Source organism: Uloborus diversus, chromosome 8, assembly GCF_026930045.1.
Source record: "Uloborus diversus isolate 005 chromosome 8, Udiv.v.3.1, whole genome shotgun sequence".
NCBI classification, from domain to species: Eukaryota; Metazoa; Arthropoda; class Arachnida; order Araneae; family Uloboridae; genus Uloborus; species Uloborus diversus.
The window spans coordinates 149,936,451-149,956,182 of NC_072738.1; the positions used below are offsets into that span (position 1 = coordinate 149,936,451).

General features: G+C 35.6%; 1 protein-coding gene and 4 non-coding genes across 5 annotated transcripts in view; 1 reads left to right on the forward strand and 4 right to left on the reverse strand.

Moving 5' to 3' along the window:
• LOC129228683 (uncharacterized) overlaps window positions 1-19,732 on the forward strand; it is a 50,031-nt gene that overhangs the window by 14,368 nt on the left and 15,931 nt on the right. The gene's annotated exons all lie outside the window — the stretch shown is intronic.
• Window positions 38-156, reverse strand: LOC129228739 (5S ribosomal RNA). Its single transcript, XR_008580933.1, has one exon. It is a non-coding gene; the product is annotated as a 5S ribosomal RNA (ribosomal RNA).
• On the reverse strand, window positions 8,984-9,102 carry LOC129228730 (5S ribosomal RNA). The gene has a single exon (XR_008580924.1). It is a non-coding gene; the product is annotated as a 5S ribosomal RNA (ribosomal RNA).
• On the reverse strand, window positions 13,706-13,824 carry LOC129228840 (5S ribosomal RNA). Its single transcript, XR_008581021.1, has one exon. It is a non-coding gene; the product is annotated as a 5S ribosomal RNA (ribosomal RNA).
• On the reverse strand, window positions 18,426-18,544 carry LOC129228865 (5S ribosomal RNA). Its single transcript, XR_008581043.1, has one exon. It is a non-coding gene; the product is annotated as a 5S ribosomal RNA (ribosomal RNA).

Here is a 19,732-nt window from a genome sequence, read left to right on the forward strand (position 1 = left end):
TGTAAAAATTTATTTAAGTATTAAAAAATTTAAACAATGCCAACAGCACGTGGTGTTCCCAGGTGGTCAGCCTCCCAAGTACTGACCACGCCCGATGTTGCTTGACTTCGGTGATCGGACGAGAACCGGTATTTTCAACATGGTATGGCCGTTGACAGTATGAAACAAACTAGACATTAATATAAGCTTTGAAGTAAATACTATCAATTTGATTATTGTTTCCCCCCTTTCGCAGTTAGTTAAAACTTTTGAACCTGCGCACGTTCCGCAATGGTGTTGAGAATATATCAATCTCAAACTAACCATTACAAGATCCAGCGATCTGAATTTAAGAGTGACGAGCCTTCAAACTTGAACGAAACATTGAGTTTTATTTTGGGGGGAAATTGAATTTTATATTGCAGACGCAGGCAGCTTAAGCAAAATTTCGTGCTGGTTTTCAACTGCAATTCAGTATTTTATTATTTGATCATGTCGAATAGATAGTCAAGAACCGAGTAATAAGCTTCGGCGCGACGAGAATCTTTTTCATTGTTTTTTGTTGGAAATCTTTCTTTCCAAAATCTTTTTTAAAATATCAAATGATCCCGGGGATTCCCTAAGTTTAGATTTATTCTAAACCATGGACAGGGAGTAAAAGGAAGGAGACGAATCTCCATGTTAGCAGTTTGGCAACAAAATTCCACTTCCGCCAGAGGCCGCTACAGTGTCATCTCTCGCACTGTTTATATCTTTTCGCTCGTAGCGAAGCAGTGTAAACAAGTGTGTTTTAAAAACTGTCACCTGTATATTTGGAAGTATTAAACTACTTTCGCCATGAAAGCTGTTCAGAGAAGCATAGAATACTTTACTCCACCCTAGGTTTTTGGCATATTTTGCATTCGATGTGTTTAATTTGTGTTTCTGCTACGACTTTAGCGAGCATTCATTCTTGTTATGTGTTGTGCAATTTGTGTTCTATTTTGTATATTGTTTTTGATATGGCTGTTCTGCTCATTTGCCATGAAACTAAAAATGATTTTAGCTGACTTTTAAAAACATTTTCTCCCAATAAAACCCGTAGATTACGATCCGGTTTTCGTAATTTTTCTGAGTACTATGCATTTGATTTTAAGAGTAAATGAGAGGACTTGATTTTAAAGTTATTCATTTAAAAAAATAGAAAGAGAGTAGCAATGAACAACTAAAGTTTTGGAATTTAAATCACTAATTTTGTTTTCTTCTAGTTATATTTCCATGTCCTTTTTCTTCTTATTTATTAAAATTCACATATGCTTAACTTGAATAATAGAAACTCCACTGTAGTAGAAAAACTCAGGAACGCACTCATGGTAGAGAATTCAATTGAAATTAAGATTGAACTGTTTAACATATAATTTTCCTCAAAATATTTATGTTTTGCTTTTTTTATCTTCAAATTTCACTTACATCGAGCGCAGAGCAACAATTCCAAACTAAATGTAATACATAAAGTTTTATGTAAGCTTATATCACACGAAATTTATGTATGGGAGGAGGAGAAAGAAAGTAACTATGGTAAGTGAAAACGAAACACAATGTGATAAATATAAGCTATAAACTAGATCAACGCTTGTAATAAATAGCACTTTCTTGTAACATTATTTGTAATTGTTCACTAATAACTAACGATAAACAATTTTTTTTTCAATGTACGGAGTATTAATATTTTTTCTAATCGTTTTTAAAGATAAATCCAACGAAATAAAAAAGAAAAAAAAAGGTTATTTCAGCAAAAGTAATTAATTAAACAAAAACGAAACTAAATATTGGTGTACATAATACAGTGAAATATATTAAGTTATATGAGCTAATATCGCACGAAATTTGTGTGTATGAGGGGGGGGAGGTGCAGGATAAAGAAACTCGGTGAAACAGAACGAAATATTGGAATAAAAGAACCAAGTAATTATGGTAAGTGAAAACGAAACTTAGCTTGATAAATATAAGCAATAAACTAGATTAGCGCTTGAATTGAATAGCACTTTCTTGTAAGATTCTTTTTTAATTGTTCACAATCAACTAACGAAAAAGAAGTTTTTTTCAATGTTCAAAGTATTACTGATTTTTTTTTCTTATCGTTTTTAAAAATAAATCCAACAGAAAAAAGGAAAAAAAACGGCTTTTTCAGCAGAAGTAAACAGAAAAAGAAACTAAATATTGTTGCACATATTACTGTGAAATATTTAATTTTAAATGAGCTTATATCACGCAAAATTTATGGGGAGGGGGAGAAAATTGATCGAAGTAACAGAATAAATTTATTGGAGTAAAAGAGCTAAGGAGAAAGAAGATCGAGGTAACACAATAAAGTAATTGGAGTAAAAGAACTAAGCAAGTATGGTACGTGAAATCTAACTTAATGAAATTCATAAAATTAAAAAAAAAATAATTCTAATGGCTAAAACACAGAATTAATGTCTAAATTCTAGAACAAATATAAGAAAGAAAGTAATTTTAGGTCCATCGTGATGACCGCGCGATATTATTGAGTTCCAACAAATTTTTCGCATCAATGGCCCCAAACTAGCTAATTGCCGGCATCCACCCAGTCGAATACTCGGGGTCGGTCAAGCGAAATCTCCTTTCCCTTTAAATCAGGCGAGCGAACTGCGAGAGATTGAACACTAGCGCCACCAGTGACGATGGAATAATCCGGTCACTTTTTCGCCCCGCTGCCAAAGGAGATGAGCCTCCTTCCTTTTAGCCTCCCTGACCATGGATAGAAGAATATAGCGATTACTGCTGCTGCCATCTTCCGAATTCATGAGAAATCAAACAGCACAAGAGGAAAGTTAAATCTGACGGCTACTTTTGGGTATCTATCTATTAAAGTAAGATAAAGTAAGACAAAACAACGTTAGAAGAAGCACAAATTTGTAAATTACAGGAGACACGTGTTTCGGCGTTACAGAGAACGCCTTTTTCAAAGCAAAAAATAATGAGCTTATGGATGAAAAGACATCCGACAAAAGCCTTAAGCTCATTATTTTTTGCATTGAAAAAGGCGTTCCCTGTAACGCCGAAACACGTGTCTGCTGTAATTTACAAATTTGTGCTTCTTCTAACGTTGTTTTGTCTTACTTTACTGTTCAGCACAAAGGTATTTATTTATCTCATCTATCTATTGTTTTATAACTAGCGGTCGTAGCTAACACGATAAAAGCAACACAGTGTTGTAGCCGTTAATTTTTTTCCTGTACTTTTTAGAGTAATGCACCGCGTTCCAGTTTTAGTCTGTTGTGCAATACAAAATAACAGTAGCGATCATGGCAGCTACTTTTAACATGAATAGAATTAAGAAACACGGTTAGAAGGCGACTAATTTTTGGAGTCTGATTGGTGCAAATTTTACTCGAGTCCATCAGCGAGAATATCCTCGTGGCCGAGCGTTTTAGAATGGAAATTACGCCTAGTGTTACGTAGAGGCTGGTAGCACTTGTTTCGGAAATCTTGTTGTCAGTGCTTGTACTCAGAGGCGGATGGGGCCAGCGGGCAGCCGGGCATTTGCCCGGTGGGCCGCCTCTGTTTGGGTCGCATTGAATTTTACAACTGAACAGCACAAAAAAGAAAAAACCTTTCTTTATTTTCTTTTCCTTCTTCCTTTTTTAAAAAATACATTTAAATTTCTATGACAATATCATAATATTCCGGTACATTTCTCAACGATTTACAAGAAAATCGCTAATAGAAAAGTAATGGCTACAAATGAAAAAAAAAAAAACTCTGCAAACTCATATTGTGAGCAATACGATATTTTTCCGAAAAAAGGTAAATTCATCGGCTCATAAGATAATTTTGTTTCATAACTGCCTAAGGACCTTTTAAGGGTCCTGGGCTGCCTCTCGTTCGTAAGGGACAATGAACACGTAAAGGTAGGGTCGTCAGAGGGAAAAGCAGCCAATTTAAATTAATGATTAACAAAAAAAGAAAAGAAAAGAAAGAAAACGTTTTCGGTAGTAAAAAATTGAAGTATTAAAAAAAAAAAACTCCCGTAGTTCCAGTGACAAAAAGTATTTTTTATCTTAGAAGAAAATGCGTCGTTTGAATATTAAGCAATTAAACCTCTGATTATTAGTTAGGAACGTCTACGACACTTTATTATAATTTACCTAACTGAAGGCCGCTGAAATGTTTATTTCGAACTTATTTTTTTTAAGGAAAATAAATATTCGGTATATAGTAAAAATCCATGACAAGCTTCAGCAGAAAACAAAAAGAAATGAATAAAAAAATAATCATGGGCTACGTAGGGACCACCGAAGCATGTTGAAAATGGAAAAAAAGTTTAAATGCCCTAAAAGGGAGATATACAATATTGTAACGAATAGTCACACCAGTTTAGCAGTAACTTACTGAACTTAAACCAGGCCTAAGGCAGAACAAAATGCATTATACCAGACATTCGGTTATCACATCCAGAGACTGCAATTTGTTCTCGTTCGGAACATCAGCCAGGAATAGTGAATAACTGAGATAGCCTTCATTTACAAGCCTTGCCTTCAATTTGCGAGTTGAACCACACAATGCTGTGGACACTCGCTGGTGAGATAAATTTACTTTACCTACCAGTTTGTTGGCGCTCTCTGCTTGAATGAAATGACGTCTGCCTCCTGCTCGGTTATTCACTATTCCAGACTGATGAGTTCTAACAAGAACGAAACTGCAGTCTATGGACGTGATCAACGGGCTGTCTGCTATATTGCATATAGTTACACCAGCAGTTTTAAGTGTTTCAATGTACAAAACGAAAGTAAACCAAAACTTTATCCAGAGATTCTGGAGGAATGATATTTAAAGTAAAACAAAGTTGGGAAAAGAAGACCTACGGTGTCACTGAAAAGTACCACATCAGTCCAAAATGCTAAAAGAATATTTTAATGAATCCCCAACTCTTTAACTTCAAACAAATACAAACATTAGGCTGGAAGTTAAAAATTTTATCTATTTATTATTACAAAGAACTATTTAACGTTACCAAAGATCGCTTGAAAACTGCATTTTAAAAGCTAACTCCAAAAATTTTTCGTTGGAGCGTCCCCAACGTGGTCGCCAGCATCATTAGAGGTCGTTTTAAATTTTGTTTAAAGGGCTTCAATTTCGAAAAATTTTCGGAGGAGATCTCCCGAAAACTCCTCTCCTTCACGTTATTGAAAGTCGACTAAAATAAAGTTTTTTAAGCTTCAGTTTCAAAATGTTGTCGGTCTTCTTGACGTTATCAAAGAAGACCTACAATCCCATTTTTTAGATTTCAGTTTCGAAACATTTCCTGGGGTGCACCCCTGAACCTCTTCACACCCTAACATTACCGAAGGACATCTAAAAAGCATTTTTAAGAAAACAAATTAAAAAACTTCTCGAGGGGGTGGCATCAGATCTTTGCTCTCATTAACATTGTAAAAAATAGACTAAAACTCCGTTGTTAAAATTATCAAGAATTTCCAAAGAGAGCCATCCTATCATTAACATATTTAGTGATCTAACAATAACGTTTCTAAATATTCAATTTTGAAAAATGGCCGGGAAAGCGTTCTGCCCCCCCCCCTCCCCCACCCGCCCAGAACTTATGCAAAGACTCAAAATCTCTCCTTTCCTTACCATCACCAAACACCGTATAAAGCTGCGTTTTTGGACCAACAACTTCGCAAAACTTCTCCGGGAGAGTCCCTCTCCGAACTCTTCTTCCTCTAACATTACCACCCTTTCTCCTGGTGTTTTCAAAGTCAGCTTGCCACATGCGCATTTAAGACTCTAATTTCGAAAATTTTCATGGGGAATTGTTCAAATCCCTCTCCAGCAAACATCGCAAGAAGATCATCCGAAAGTGGTCTAACATTGAGTTTTTGGAGCTATAAGTTCAAAAATTTTCCGGGGGAGAGTTCCCGGACCCTCCATATTCTACACGAAAATTTCACTTTTTAACTGGTGTTCGTATTATTTATTCTTTTTCTCTAATTTTGTAAAACGAAAATTCTCCTGAGTCCTCAAATTCTAGTGACGACTCCCTCCTGAAACTAAATCTGTTGGATCCGCTCTCTCTTTCACATTAGTTTGAAAAAGCGTAGGGGGGGGGGGGGCGTCACCTCTTTATGAAGCAATTGTTAAGGGGCCAGCTGGCCTGTAAATGCCAGGGCCGATTCATGGTGTCCCATCCGCCACTGATTGTACTCGAAATCACACGTGTTGTAACAAGTTTCCGAATTATTGTTTCTTTTGCCCCAATATGCGAGCTACTTTCTAGTTCCATGAGGATATGATAGGAGTGAACTGCCTCGGCCGACTTGTAATACCTTTTTTTAGTGTACTCGAGAAAATGAAAAAGGGTCGTTTTTAGTAGCGTGTAAACTTTGCTCGGTCAACAAGAACTCAAATCCGTCCGCCTCTGATTGGAAATGGTATGTAGCACATTCTTAGTAATGTTTTGTACTTCAAACAGTTTATTATAGTAATTTCCTTATTTAACAATCAATTTGTATGAATTAATTTGCTTGAATTCGCTGGTTATACGTCTGTAAGTTTCTACACCTCGCTGTGATTGTTTGGTAGTCTCGATAAGACGCTTTTATTTAATCTTATCGATTAAATGCAATGGTCGAACGAAATATTGCCGCCTTATTTCCATTCCTAGTCATATTTTCAATCTACTTTATTGTTTTAATCCTCTATATGGTTTAAAAAAGACTGTAGTTAACAGCATTGATTTCGCACTTGACGTTATCAAAGAAGACCTACAATTATTTCCATTCCTAGTCATGTTTTCAATCTACTTTATTGTTTTTATCACCTATATGGTTTAAAAAAGACTGTAGTTAACAGCATTGATTTCGCACTGCGAATCAATTGTATGGTGACACAGTTTGATTTTTAATGTTTTCAACGTGAATTATGGCCCGAGTTCGCAGTTCCATACTTCACGCATTGCCAGGATACGTAATTCGGACAACGTACTAGAGTTTCATTCCTGAAACATGTAACGGTGTGCTTAAAATCACCCCTTCTTATTTACAAGCGAATATCACTGTTTTTCCTTTTAAAATAGGAGCAGCCAGAAATTCGAAAAGAGCGTTCCCATTTAGGGAAAACGATGTTTGACGAGGTATCTCACTTTTCATTCATATTCATCTAAATCTTACTGTTAAGTCACTGATATTGGGACAACTGGACACGCAAAAGGATATTAATTAAAAAAAAAAAAGTTTTGCGAAAAAACCATCGTTTTCGTAGAACCATTTTTTCATGCGCCAGCCTCTAGTTTATCAACGTATTAACTAAACAAGATAGTTATGCGAAAAAAAGTTAGGCGACCGATAAAAGGAATGAAAAAAAAAAAAAAAAATTCTATATCCATAGCGCTGAAGTTTCTTCACGCAACGTCATAAATCAATTGAAGACCCTTAATCTTTGTTTTACGAAAGCTATTTTTCTCTTTTTTCTACTCGACACCTCGCCCTATTTTTTTAACTATTTAATATCATTCCGTATAAGAAGCATGTATAGAAATATTCGGATTAAAAAGTTTGGTATTAAGGCCCGTACAAAAGGTTTGTGTTTTATTTAGCGATTGTCTCTCTCACGGACAAACGGATGCCCTTTCTTGTTTTTTAGTTATTTCTGTAAGAGAATATTTTTGTTAATCAAGAGCAACTTGTTTCTATATTCATATTCAAGTTTGCGTAATACTGCTAACCTTCTAAAGGCCCTTGTTTAATCTCTGCGTTATGTAAGTCATAAGGTAATTTGGGCGATCTTTGGCGATACGTGCTAACCAAAACTGCTTTTGGCAATTTAAACTAATTGAAATAGTAACTAAGACTAAATAAACTGATCACATCCTCGCAAAAGTAACTTAAAGTAATACATGTACCTCAGAGCCAGAAGGAAGTACATCACGTGATGGTAATTTTACCAGGAGCGAGGAAAATCGTATTTCTGGCGAATGCAAAGAATGGGACCCTCTCTCTTTTAACCCTGGTAACAAATTGAAAAGGATTTTTTTTTTTTTTTTTTTTTAAAGAATTACTTTCACATGGCTCGATGCGGAAAAGGTTTCTATGTACAATGAACTTATAAACGGAAAAGGACAATTTTTAGACTTGCTCTGAGGTATATTTATATATATTCCCCTCCCCCACATGTAACGATTAGTCGTCATTGAGAACAGTTGTCGCATGCACTTCTTTTAGGAAACAATTTTTCGAAATAATTTTCCCCCAGATCAGATTTGTTTTTGAAAAACTTTCATTGCTTGAATATTTTACCTAAAAATGGCGTAGATAAATTATGATGTGTTTTTAGTGTTAGAGTGAAGAGAAGTCCTTCCCTACATTTTGGAAGCGAGAAAAAAACGAAAACGTAAAGGGAAGATAATAGGAAATATCCAATTTTTTTTTTTATCACAAATAAGCAAATTGCTGAATACACTTGTTTCGGGGTTTCCAGGAACCCCTTTTTCGACTCGTTTTTTTGAGCTTTTGGATGTAAAGACATCCGGAAAAAGCTCACAACTTCGAAATGGAAAGGCGATGCCTGGAAACCCCGAAACACGTGTATTCAGTAACCTGTTTATTTTTGGTAAAAAGGTGAATATTTCCAGTCATTTCTCAGCACAAAAGTATTTATTTATTTCGTAAAGGGAAGAATTGGAAGTTGTTTTCATTCGAAAATTAAAAAAAAAAACTCAAATAATGTGGCCTCTCTTGAAGAACATTGAAGGCTTTTAAGGAATGCAGAATGGCCTAACGTGAAGTAAGTTTGAAGTTTTCCCTAGGGGTATTATGAGAGTAATATTGAGTACTGCTTTCTACTACTTTTCGGTAGAAGTATGAAGAGTCGCTCTATTTTCTGCGTAAAAGTATGCAAAGAAATGCATTTTGGGAGAGAAAAGAAATTCAAGCAGTTCCAAAAGCATAGACGTCAGGGAGCTTAAAGTGTAAAAATTTATCTAAGTATTAAAAAATTTAAAAAATGTCAACAGCACGTGGTGTTCCCAGGTGGTCACCCTCCCAAGTACTGACCACGCCCGATGTTGCTTGACTTCGGTGATCGGACGAGAACCGGTATTTTCAACATGGTATGGCCGTTGACAGTATATAACAAACTAGACATTAATATAAGCTTTAAAGTAAATACTATCAATTTGATTATTGTTTCCCCCCTTTCGCAGTTAGTTAAAACTTTTGAACCTGCGCACGTTCCGCAATGGTGTTGAGAATATATCAATCTCAAACTAACCATTACAAGATCCAGCAATCTGAATTTAAGAGTGACGAGCCTTCACACTTGAACGAAACATTGAGTTTTATTTTGGGGGGAAATTGAATTTTATATTGCAGACGCAGGCAGCTTAAGCAAAATTTCGTGCTGATTTTCAACTGCAATTCAGTATTTTATTATTTGATCATGTCGAACAGATAGTCAAGAACCGAGTAATAAGCTTCGGCGCGACGAGAATCTTTTTCATTGTTTAATGTTGGAAATTTTTCTTTCCAAGATCTTTTTTAAAATATCAAATGATCCCGGGGATTCCCCAAGTTTAGATTTGTTCTAAACCATGGCCAGAAGAATATAGCGATTACTGCTGCTGCCATCTTCCGAATTCATGAGAAATCAAACAGCACAAGAGGAAAATTAAATCTGACGGCTACTTTTGGGTATCTATCTATTGTTTTATAACCAGCGGTCGTAGCTAACATGATAAATGCAACACAGTGTTGTAGCCGTTAATTTTTTTCCTGTACTTTTTAGAGTAATGCACTGCGTTCCAGTTTTAGCCTGTTGTGCAATACAAAATAACAGTAGCGATCATGGCAGCTACTTTTAACATGAATAGAATTAAGAAACACGGTTAGAAGGCGACTAATTTTTGGAGTCTGATTGGTGCAAATTTTACTCGAGTCCATCAGCGAGAATATCTTCGTGGCCGAGCGTTTTAGAATGGAAATTACGCCTAGTGTTACGTAGAGGCTGGCAGCACTTGTTTCGGAAATCGTGTGGAAGATTCATCGGCTCATAAGATAATTTTGTTTCATAACGCCTAGGACCTTTTAAGGGTCCTGGGCTGCCTCTCGTTCGTAAGGGACAATGAACACGTAAAGGTAGGGTCGTCACCGGGAAAGGCAGCCAATTTTAATTAATGATGAACAAAAAAAGAAAAGAAAGAAAACGTTTTCGGTAGTAAAAAAATGAAGTATTAAAAAAAAAAAAAAAAAAACTCCCGGAGTTCCAGTGACAAAAAGTATTTTTTATCTTAGAAGAAAATGCGTCGTTTGAATATTAAGCAATTAAACGTCTGATTATTAGTTAGGAACATCTACGACACTTTATTATAATTTACCTAACTGAAGGCCGCTGAAATGTTTATTTCGAACTTATTTTTTTTTTAAGGAAAATAAATATTCGGTATATAGTAAAAATCCATGACAAGCTTCAGCAGAAAACAAAAAGAAATGAATAAATAAATAATCATGGGTTTCGTAGGGACCACCGAAGGATGTTGAAAATGGAAAAAAAGTTTAAATGCCCTAAAAGGGAGATTTACAATATTGTAACCAATAGTCACACCAGTTTAGCAGTAACTTACTGAACTTAAACCAGGCCTAAGGCAGAACAAAATGCATTATACCAGACAGCTCGGTTATCACTTCCAGAGACTGCAATTTGTTCTCGTTCGGAACATCAGCCTGGAATAGTGAATAACTGAGATAGCCTTCATTTACAAGCCTTGCCTTCAATTTGCGAGTTGAACCACACAATGCTGTGGACACTCGCTGGTGAGATAAATTTACTTTACCTACCAGTTTGTTGGCGCTCTCTGCTAAAATGAAATGACGTCTGCCTCCTGCTCGATTATTCACTATTCCAGACTGATGAGTTCTAACAAGAACGAAACTGCAATCTATGGATGTGATCAACGGGCTGTCTGCTATATTGCATATAGTTACACCAGCAGTTTTAAGTGTTTCAATGTACTAAACGAAAGTAAACCAAAACTTTATCCAGAGATTCTGGAGGAATGATATTTAAAGTAAAACAAAGTTGGAAAAAGAAGACCTACGGTGTCACTGAAAAGTACCACATCAGTCCAAAATGCTAGAAGATTATTTTAATGAATCCTCAGCGCTTTAACTTCAAACAAATAACAAACATTAGGCTGGAAGTTAAAAATTTTCTCTATTTAATATTACAAAGAACTATTTAACATTACCAAAGATCGCTTGAAAACTGCATTTTAAAAGCTAACTCCAAAAATTTTTCGTTGGAGCGTTCCCAACGTGCTCGCCAGCATCATTAAAGGTCGTTTTAAATTTTGTTTAAAGGGCTTCAATTTCGAAAAATTTTCGGAGGAGATCTCCCGAAAACTCCTCTCCTTCACGTTATTGAAAGTCGACTAAAATAAAGTTTTTTAAGCTTCAGTTTCAAAAAGTTGTCGGTCTACTTGACGTTATCAAAGAAGACCTACAATTATTTCCATTCCTAGTCATGTTTTCAATCTACTTTATTGTTTTTATCCCCTATATGGTTTAAAAAAGACTGTAGTTAACAGCATTGATTTCGCACTGCGAATCAATTGCATGGTGACACAGTTTGATTTTTAATGTTTTCAACGTGAATTATGACCCGAGTTCGCAGTTCCATACTTCACGCATTGCCAGGATACGTAATTCGGACAACGTACTAGAGTTTCATTCCTGAAACATGTAACGGTGTGCTTAAAATCACCCCTTCTTATTTACAAGCGAATATCACTGTTTTTCCTTTTAAAATAGGAGCAGCCAGAAATTCGAAAAGAGCGTTCCCATTTAGGGAAAACGATGTTTGACGAGGTATCTCACTTTTCATTCATATTCATCTAAATCTTACTGTGAAGTCACTGATATTGGGACAACTGGACACGCAAAAGGATATTAATTAAAAAAAAAAAGTTTTGCGAAAAAACCATCGTTTTCGTAGAACCATTTTTTCATGCGCCAGCCTCTAGTTTATCAACGTATTAACTAAACAAGATAGTTATGCGAAAAAAAGTTAGGCGACCGATAAAAGGAATTAAAAAAAAAAAAAAAATTCTATATCCATAGCGCTGAAGTTTCTTCACGCAACGTCATAAATCAATTGAAGACCCTTAATCTTTGTTTTACGAAAGCTATTTTTCTCTTTTTTTTACTCGACACCTCGCCCTATTTTTTTAACTATTTAATATCATTCCGTATAAGAAGCATGTATAGAAATATTCGGATTAAAAAGTTTGGTATTAAGGCCCGTACAAAAGGTTTGTGTTTTATTTAGCGATTGTCTCTCTCACGGACAAACGGATGCCCTTTCTTGTTTTTTAGTTATTTCTGTAAGAGAATATTTTTGTTAATCAAGAGCAACTTGTTTCTATATTCATATTCAAGTTTGCGTAATACTGCTAACCTTCTAAAGGCCCTTGTTTAATCTCTGCGTTATGTAAGTCATAAGGTAATTTGGGCGATCTTTGGCGATACGTGCTAACCAAAACTGCTTTTGGCAATTTAAACTAATTGAAATAGTAACTAAGACTAAATAAACTGATCACATCCTCGCAAAAGTAACTTAAAGTAATACATGTACCTCAGAGCCAGAAGGAAGTACATCACGTGATGGTAATTTTACCAGGAGCGAGGAAAATCGTATTTCTGGCGAATGCAAAGAATGGGACCCTCTCTCTTTTAACCCTGGTAACAAATTGAAAAGGATTTTTTTTTTTTTTTTTTTTAAAGAATTACTTTCACATGGCTCGATGCGGAAAAGGTTTCTATGTACAATGAACTTATAAACGGAAAAGGACAATTTTTAGACTTGCTCTGAGGTATATTTATATATATTCCCCTCCCCCACATGTAACGATTAGTCGTCATTGAGAACAGTTGTCGCATGCACTTCTTTTAGGAAACAATTTTTCGAAATAATTTTCCCCCAGATCAGATTTGTTTTTGAAAAACTTTCATTGCTTGAATATTTTACCTAAAAATGGCGTAGATAAATTATGATGTGTTTTTAGTGTTAGAGTGAAGAGAAGTCCTTCCCTACATTTTGGAAGCGAGAAAAAAACGAAAACGTAAAGGGAAGATAATAGGAAATATCCAATGTTTTTTTTATCACAAATAAGCAAATTGCTGAATACACTTGTTTCGGGGTTTCCAGGAACCCCTTTTTCGACTCGTTTTTTTGAGCTTTTGGATGTAAAGACATCCGGAAAAAGCTCACAACTTCGAAATGGAAAGGCGATGCCTGGAAACCCCGAAACACGTGTATTCAGTAACCTGTTTATTTTTGGTAAAAAGGTGAATATTTCCAGTCATTTCTCAGCACAAAAGTATTTATTTATTTCGTAAAGGGAAGAATTGGAAGTTGTTTTCATTCGAAAATTAAAAAAAAAAACTCAAATAATGTGGCCTCTCTTGAAGAACATTGAAGGCTTTTAAGGAATGCAGAATGGCCTAACGTGAAGTAAGTTTGAAGTTTTCCCTAGGGGTATTATGAGAGTAATATTGAGTACTGCTTTCTATTACTTTTCGGTAGAAGTATGAAGAGTCGCTCTATTTTCTGCGTAAAAGTATGCAAAGAAATGCATTTTGGGAGAGAAAAGAAATTCAAGCAGTTCCAAAAGCATAGACGTCAGGGAGCTTAAAGTGTAAAAATTTATCTAAGTATTAAAAAATTTAAAAAATGTCAACAGCACGTGGTGTTCCCAGGTGGTCACCCTCCCAAGTACTGACCACGCCCGATGTTGCTTGACTTCGGTGATCGGACGAGAACCGGTATTTTCAACATGGTATGGCCGTTGACAGTATATAACAAACTAGACATTAATATAAGCTTTAAAGTAAATACTATCAATTTGATTATTGTTTCCCCCCTTTCGCAGTTAGTTAAAACTTTTGAACCTGCGCACGTTCCGCAATGGTGTTGAGAATATATCAATCTCAAACTAACCATTACAAGATCCAGCAATCTGAATTTAAGAGTGACGAGCCTTCACACTTGAACGAAACATTGAGTTTTATTTTGGGGGGAAATTGAATTTTATATTGCAGACGCAGGCAGCTTAAGCAAAATTTCGTGCTGATTTTCAACTGCAATTCAGTATTTTATTATTTGATCATGTCGAACAGATAGTCAAGAACCGAGTAATAAGCTTCGGCGCGACGAGAATCTTTTTCATTGTTTAATGTTGGAAATTTTTCTTTCCAAGATCTTTTTTAAAATATCAAATGATCCCGGGGATTCCCCAAGTTTAGATTTGTTCTAAACCATGGCCAGAAGAATATAGCGATTACTGCTGCTGCCATCTTCCGAATTCATGAGAAATCAAACAGCACAAGAGGAAAATTAAATCTGACGGCTACTTTTGGGTATCTATCTATTGTTTTATAACCAGCGGTCGTAGCTAACATGATAAATGCAACACAGTGTTGTAGCCGTTAATTTTTTTCCTGTACTTTTTAGAGTAATGCACTGCGTTCCAGTTTTAGCCTGTTGTGCAATACAAAATAACAGTAGCGATCATGGCAGCTACTTTTAACATGAATAGAATTAAGAAACACGGTTAGAAGGCGACTAATTTTTGGAGTCTGATTGGTGCAAATTTTACTCGAGTCCATCAGCGAGAATATCTTCGTGGCCGAGCGTTTTAGAATGGAAATTACGCCTAGTGTTACGTAGAGGCTGGCAGCACTTGTTTCGGAAATCGTGTGGAAGATTCATCGGCTCATAAGATAATTTTGTTTCATAACGCCTAGGACCTTTTAAGGGTCCTGGGCTGCCTCTCGTTCGTAAGGGACAATGAACACGTAAAGGTAGGGTCGTCACCGGGAAAGGCAGCCAATTTTAATTAATGATGAACAAAAAAAGAAAAGAAAGAAAACGTTTTCGGTAGTAAAAAATTGAAGTATTAAAAAAAAAAAAAAAAACTCCCGGAGTTCCAGTGACAAAAAGTATTTTTTATCTTAGAAGAAAATGCGTCGTTTGAATATTAAGCAATTAAACGTCTGATTATTAGTTAGGAACATCTACGACACTTTATTATAATTTACCTAACTGAAGGCCGCTGAAATGTTTATTTCGAACTTATTTTTTTTTAAGGAAAATAAATATTCGGTATATAGTAAAAATCCATGACAAGCTTCAGCAGAAAACAAAAAGAAATGAATAAATAAATAATCATGGGTTTCGTAGGGACCACCGAAGCATGTTGAAAATGGAAAAAAAGTTTAAATGCCCTAAAAGGGAGATTTACAATATTGTAGCGAATAGTCACACCAGTTTAGCAGTAACTTACTGAACTTAAACCAGGCCTAAGGCAGAACAAAATGCATTATACCAGACAGCTCGGTTATCACTTCCAGAGACTGCAATTTGTTCTCGTTCGGAACATCAGCCTGGAATAGTGAATAACTGAGATAGCCTTCATTTACAAGCATTGCCTTCAATTTGCGAGTTGAACCACACAATGCTGTGGACACTCGCTGGTGAGATAAATTTACTTTACCTACCAGTTTGTTGGCGCTCTCTGCTAAAATGAAATGACGTCTGCCTCCTGCTCGATTATTCACTATTCCAGACTGATGAGTTCTAACAAGAACGAAACTGCAATCTATGGATGTGATCAACGGGCTGTCTGCTATATTGCATATAGTTACACCTGCAGTTTTAAGTGTTTCAATGTACAAAACGAAAGTAAACCAAAACTTTATCCAGAGATTCTGGAGGAATGATATTTAAAGTAAAACAAAGTTGGAAAAAGAAGACCTACGGTGTCACTGAAAAGTACCACATCAGTCCAAAATGCTAAAAGATTATTTTAATGAATCCTCAACGCTTTAACTTCAAACAAATAACAAACATTAGGCTGGAAGTTAAAAATTTTCTCTGTTTAATATTACAAAGAACTATTTAACATTACCAAAGATCGCTTGAAAACTGCATTTAAAAAGCTAACTCCAAAAATTTTTCGTTGGAGCGTTCCCAACGTGCTCGCCAGCATCATTAAAGGTCGTTTTAAATTTTGTTTAAAGGGCTTCAATTTCGAAAAATTTTCGGAGGAGATCTCCCGAAAACTCCTCTCCTTCACGTTATTGAAAGTCGACTAAAATAAAGTTTTTTAAGCTTCAGTTTCAAAAAGTTGTCGGTCTTCTTGACGTTATCAAAGAAGACCTACAATTATTTCCATTCCTAGTCATGTTTTCAATCTACTTTATTGTTTTTATCCCCTATATGGTTTAAAAAAGACTGTAGTTAACAGCATTGATTTCGCACTGCGAATCAATTGTATGGTGACACAGTTTGATTTTTAATGTTTTCAACGTGAATTATGATCCGAGTTCGCAGTTCCATACTTCACGCATTGCCAGGATACGTAATTCGGACAACGTACTAGAGTTTCATTCCTGAAACATGTAACGGTGTGCTTAAAATCACCCCTTCTTATTTACAAGCGAATATCACTGTTTTTCCTTTTAAAATAGGAGCAGCCAGAAATTCGAAAAGAGCGTTCCCATTTAGGGAAAACGATGTTTGACGAGGTATCTCACTTTTCATTCATATTCATCTAAATCTTACTGTGAAGTCACTGATATTGGGACAACTGGACACGCAAAAGGATATTAATTAAAAAAAAAAAAGTTTTGCGAAAAAACCATCGTTTTCGTAGAACCATTTTTTCATGCGCCAGCCTCTAGTTTATCAACGTATTAACTAAACAAGATAGTTATGCGAAAAAAAGTTAGGCGACCGATAAAAGGAATTAAAAAAAAAAAAAAAAATTCTATATCCATAGCGCTGAAGTTTCTTCACGCAACGTCATAAATCAATTGAAGACCCTTAATCTTTGTTTTACGAAAGCTATTTTTCTCTTTTTTTTACTCGACACCTCGCCCTATTTTTTTAACTATTTAATATCATTCCGTATAAGAAGCATGTATAGAAATATTCGGATTAAAAAGTTTGGTATTAAGGCCCGTACAAAAGGTTTGTGTTTTATTTAGCGATTGTCTCTCTCACGGACAAACGGATGCCCTTTCTTGTTTTTTAGTTATTTCTGTAAGAGAATATTTTTGTTAATCAAGAGCAACTTGTTTCTATATTCATATTCAAGTTTGCGTAATACTGCTAACCTTCTAAAGGCCCTTGTTTAATCTCTGCGTTATGTAAGTCATAAGGTAATTTGGGCGATCTTTGGCGATACGTGCTAACCAAAACTGCTTTTGGCAATTTAAACTAATTGAAATAGTAACTAAGACTAAATAAACTGATCACATCCTCGCAAAAGTAACTTAAAGTAATACATGTACCTCAGAGCCAGAAGGAAGTACATCACGTGATGGTAATTTTACCAGGAGCGAGGAAAATCGTATTTCTGGCGAATGCAAAGAATGGGACCCTCTCTCTTTTAACCCTGGTAACAAATTGAAAAGGATTTTTTTTTTTTTTTTTTTAAAGAATTACTTTCACATGGCTCGATGCGGAAAAGGTTTCTATGTACAATGAACTTATAAACGGAAAAGGACAATTTTTAGACTTGCTCTGAGGTATATTTATATATATTCCCCTCCCCCACATGTAACGATTAGTCGTCATTGAGAACAGTTGTCGCATGCACTTCTTTTAGGAAACAATTTTTCGAAATAATTTTCCCCCAGATCAGATTTGTTTTTGAAAAACTTTCATTGCTTGAATATTTTACCTAAAAATGGCGTAGATAAATTATGATGTGTTTTTAGTGTTAGAGTGAAGAGAAGTCCTTCCCTACATTTTGGAAGCGAGAAAAAAACGAAAACGTAAAGGGAAGATAATAGGAAATATCCAATGTTTTTTTTATCACAAATAAGCAAATTGCTGAATACACTTGTTTCGGGGTTTCCAGGAACCCCTTTTTCGACTCGTTTTTTTGAGCTTTTGGATGTAAAGACATCCGGAAAAAGCTCACAACTTCGAAATGGAAAGGCGATGCCTGGAAACCCCGAAACACGTGTATTCAGTAACCTGTTTATTTTTGGTAAAAAGGTGAATATTTCCAGTCATTTCTCAGCACAAAAGTATTTATTTATTTCGTAAAGGGAAGAATTGGAAGTTGTTTTCATTCGAAAATTAAAAAAAAAAACTCAAATAATGTGGCCTCTCTTGAAGAACATTGAAGGCTTTTAAGGAATGCAGAATGGCCTAACGTGAAGTAAGTTTGAAGTTTTCCCTAGGGGTATTATGAGAGTAATATTGAGTACTGCTTTCTATTACTTTTCGGTAGAAGTATGAAGAGTCGCTCTATTTTCTGCGTAAAAGTATGCAAAGAAATGCATTTTGGGAGAGAAAAGAAATTCAAGCAGTTCCAAAAGCATAGACGTCAGGGAGCTTAAAGTGTAAAAATTTATCTAAGTATTAAAAAATTTAAAAAATGTCAACAGCACGTGGTGTTCCCAGGTGGTCACCCTCCCAAGTACTGACCACGCCCGATGTTGCTTGACTTCGGTGATCGGACGAGAACCGGTATTTTCAACATGGTATGGCCGTTGACAGTATATAACAAACTAGACATTAATATAAGCTTTAAAGTAAATACTATCAATTTGATTATTGTTTCCCCCCTTTCGCAGTTAGTTAAAACTTTTGAACCTGCGCACGTTCCGCAATGGTGTTGAGAATATATCAATCTCAAACTAACCATTACAAGATCCAGCAATCTGAATTTAAGAGTGACGAGCCTTCACACTTGAACGAAACATTGAGTTTTATTTTGGGGGGAAATTGAATTTTATATTGCAGACGCAGGCAGCTTAAGCAAAATTTCGTGCTGATTTTCAACTGCAATTCAGTATTTTATTATTTGATCATGTCGAACAGATAGTCAAGAACCGAGTAATAAGCTTCGGCGCGACGAGAATCTTTTTCATTGTTTAATGTTGGAAATTTTTCTTTCCAAGATCTTTTTTAAAATATCAAATGATCCCGGGGATTCCCCAAGTTTAGATTTGTTCTAAACCATGGCCAGAAGAATATAGCGATTACTGCTGCTGCCATCTTCCGAATTCATGAGAAATCAAACAGCACAAGAGGAAAATTAAATCTGACGGCTACTTTTGGGTATCTATCTATTGTTTTATAACCAGCGGTCGTAGCTAACATGATAAATGCAACACAGTGTTGTAGCCGTTAATTTTTTTCCTGTACTTTTTAGAGTAATGCACTGCGTTCCAGTTTTAGCCTGTTGTGCAATACAAAATAACAGTAGCGATCATGGCAGCTACTTTTAACATGAATAGAATTAAGAAACACGGTTAGAAGGCGACTAATTTTTGGAGTCTGATTGGTGCAAATTTTACTCGAGTCCATCAGCGAGAATATCTTCGTGGCCGAGCGTTTTAGAATGGAAATTACGCCTAGTGTTACGTAGAGGCTGGCAGCACTTGTTTCGGAAATCGTGTGGAAGATTCATCGGCTCATAAGATAATTTTGTTTCATAACGCCTAGGACCTTTTAAGGGTCCTGGGCTGCCTCTCGTTCGTAAGGGACAATGAACACGTAAAGGTAGGGTCGTCACCGGGAAAGGCAGCCAATTTTAATTAATGATGAACAAAAAAAGAAAAGAAAGAAAACGTTTTCGGTAGTAAAAAATTGAAGTATTAAAAAAAAAAAAAAAAAAACTCCCGGAGTTCCAGTGACAAAAAGTATTTTTTATCTTAGAAGAAAATGCGTCGTTTGAATA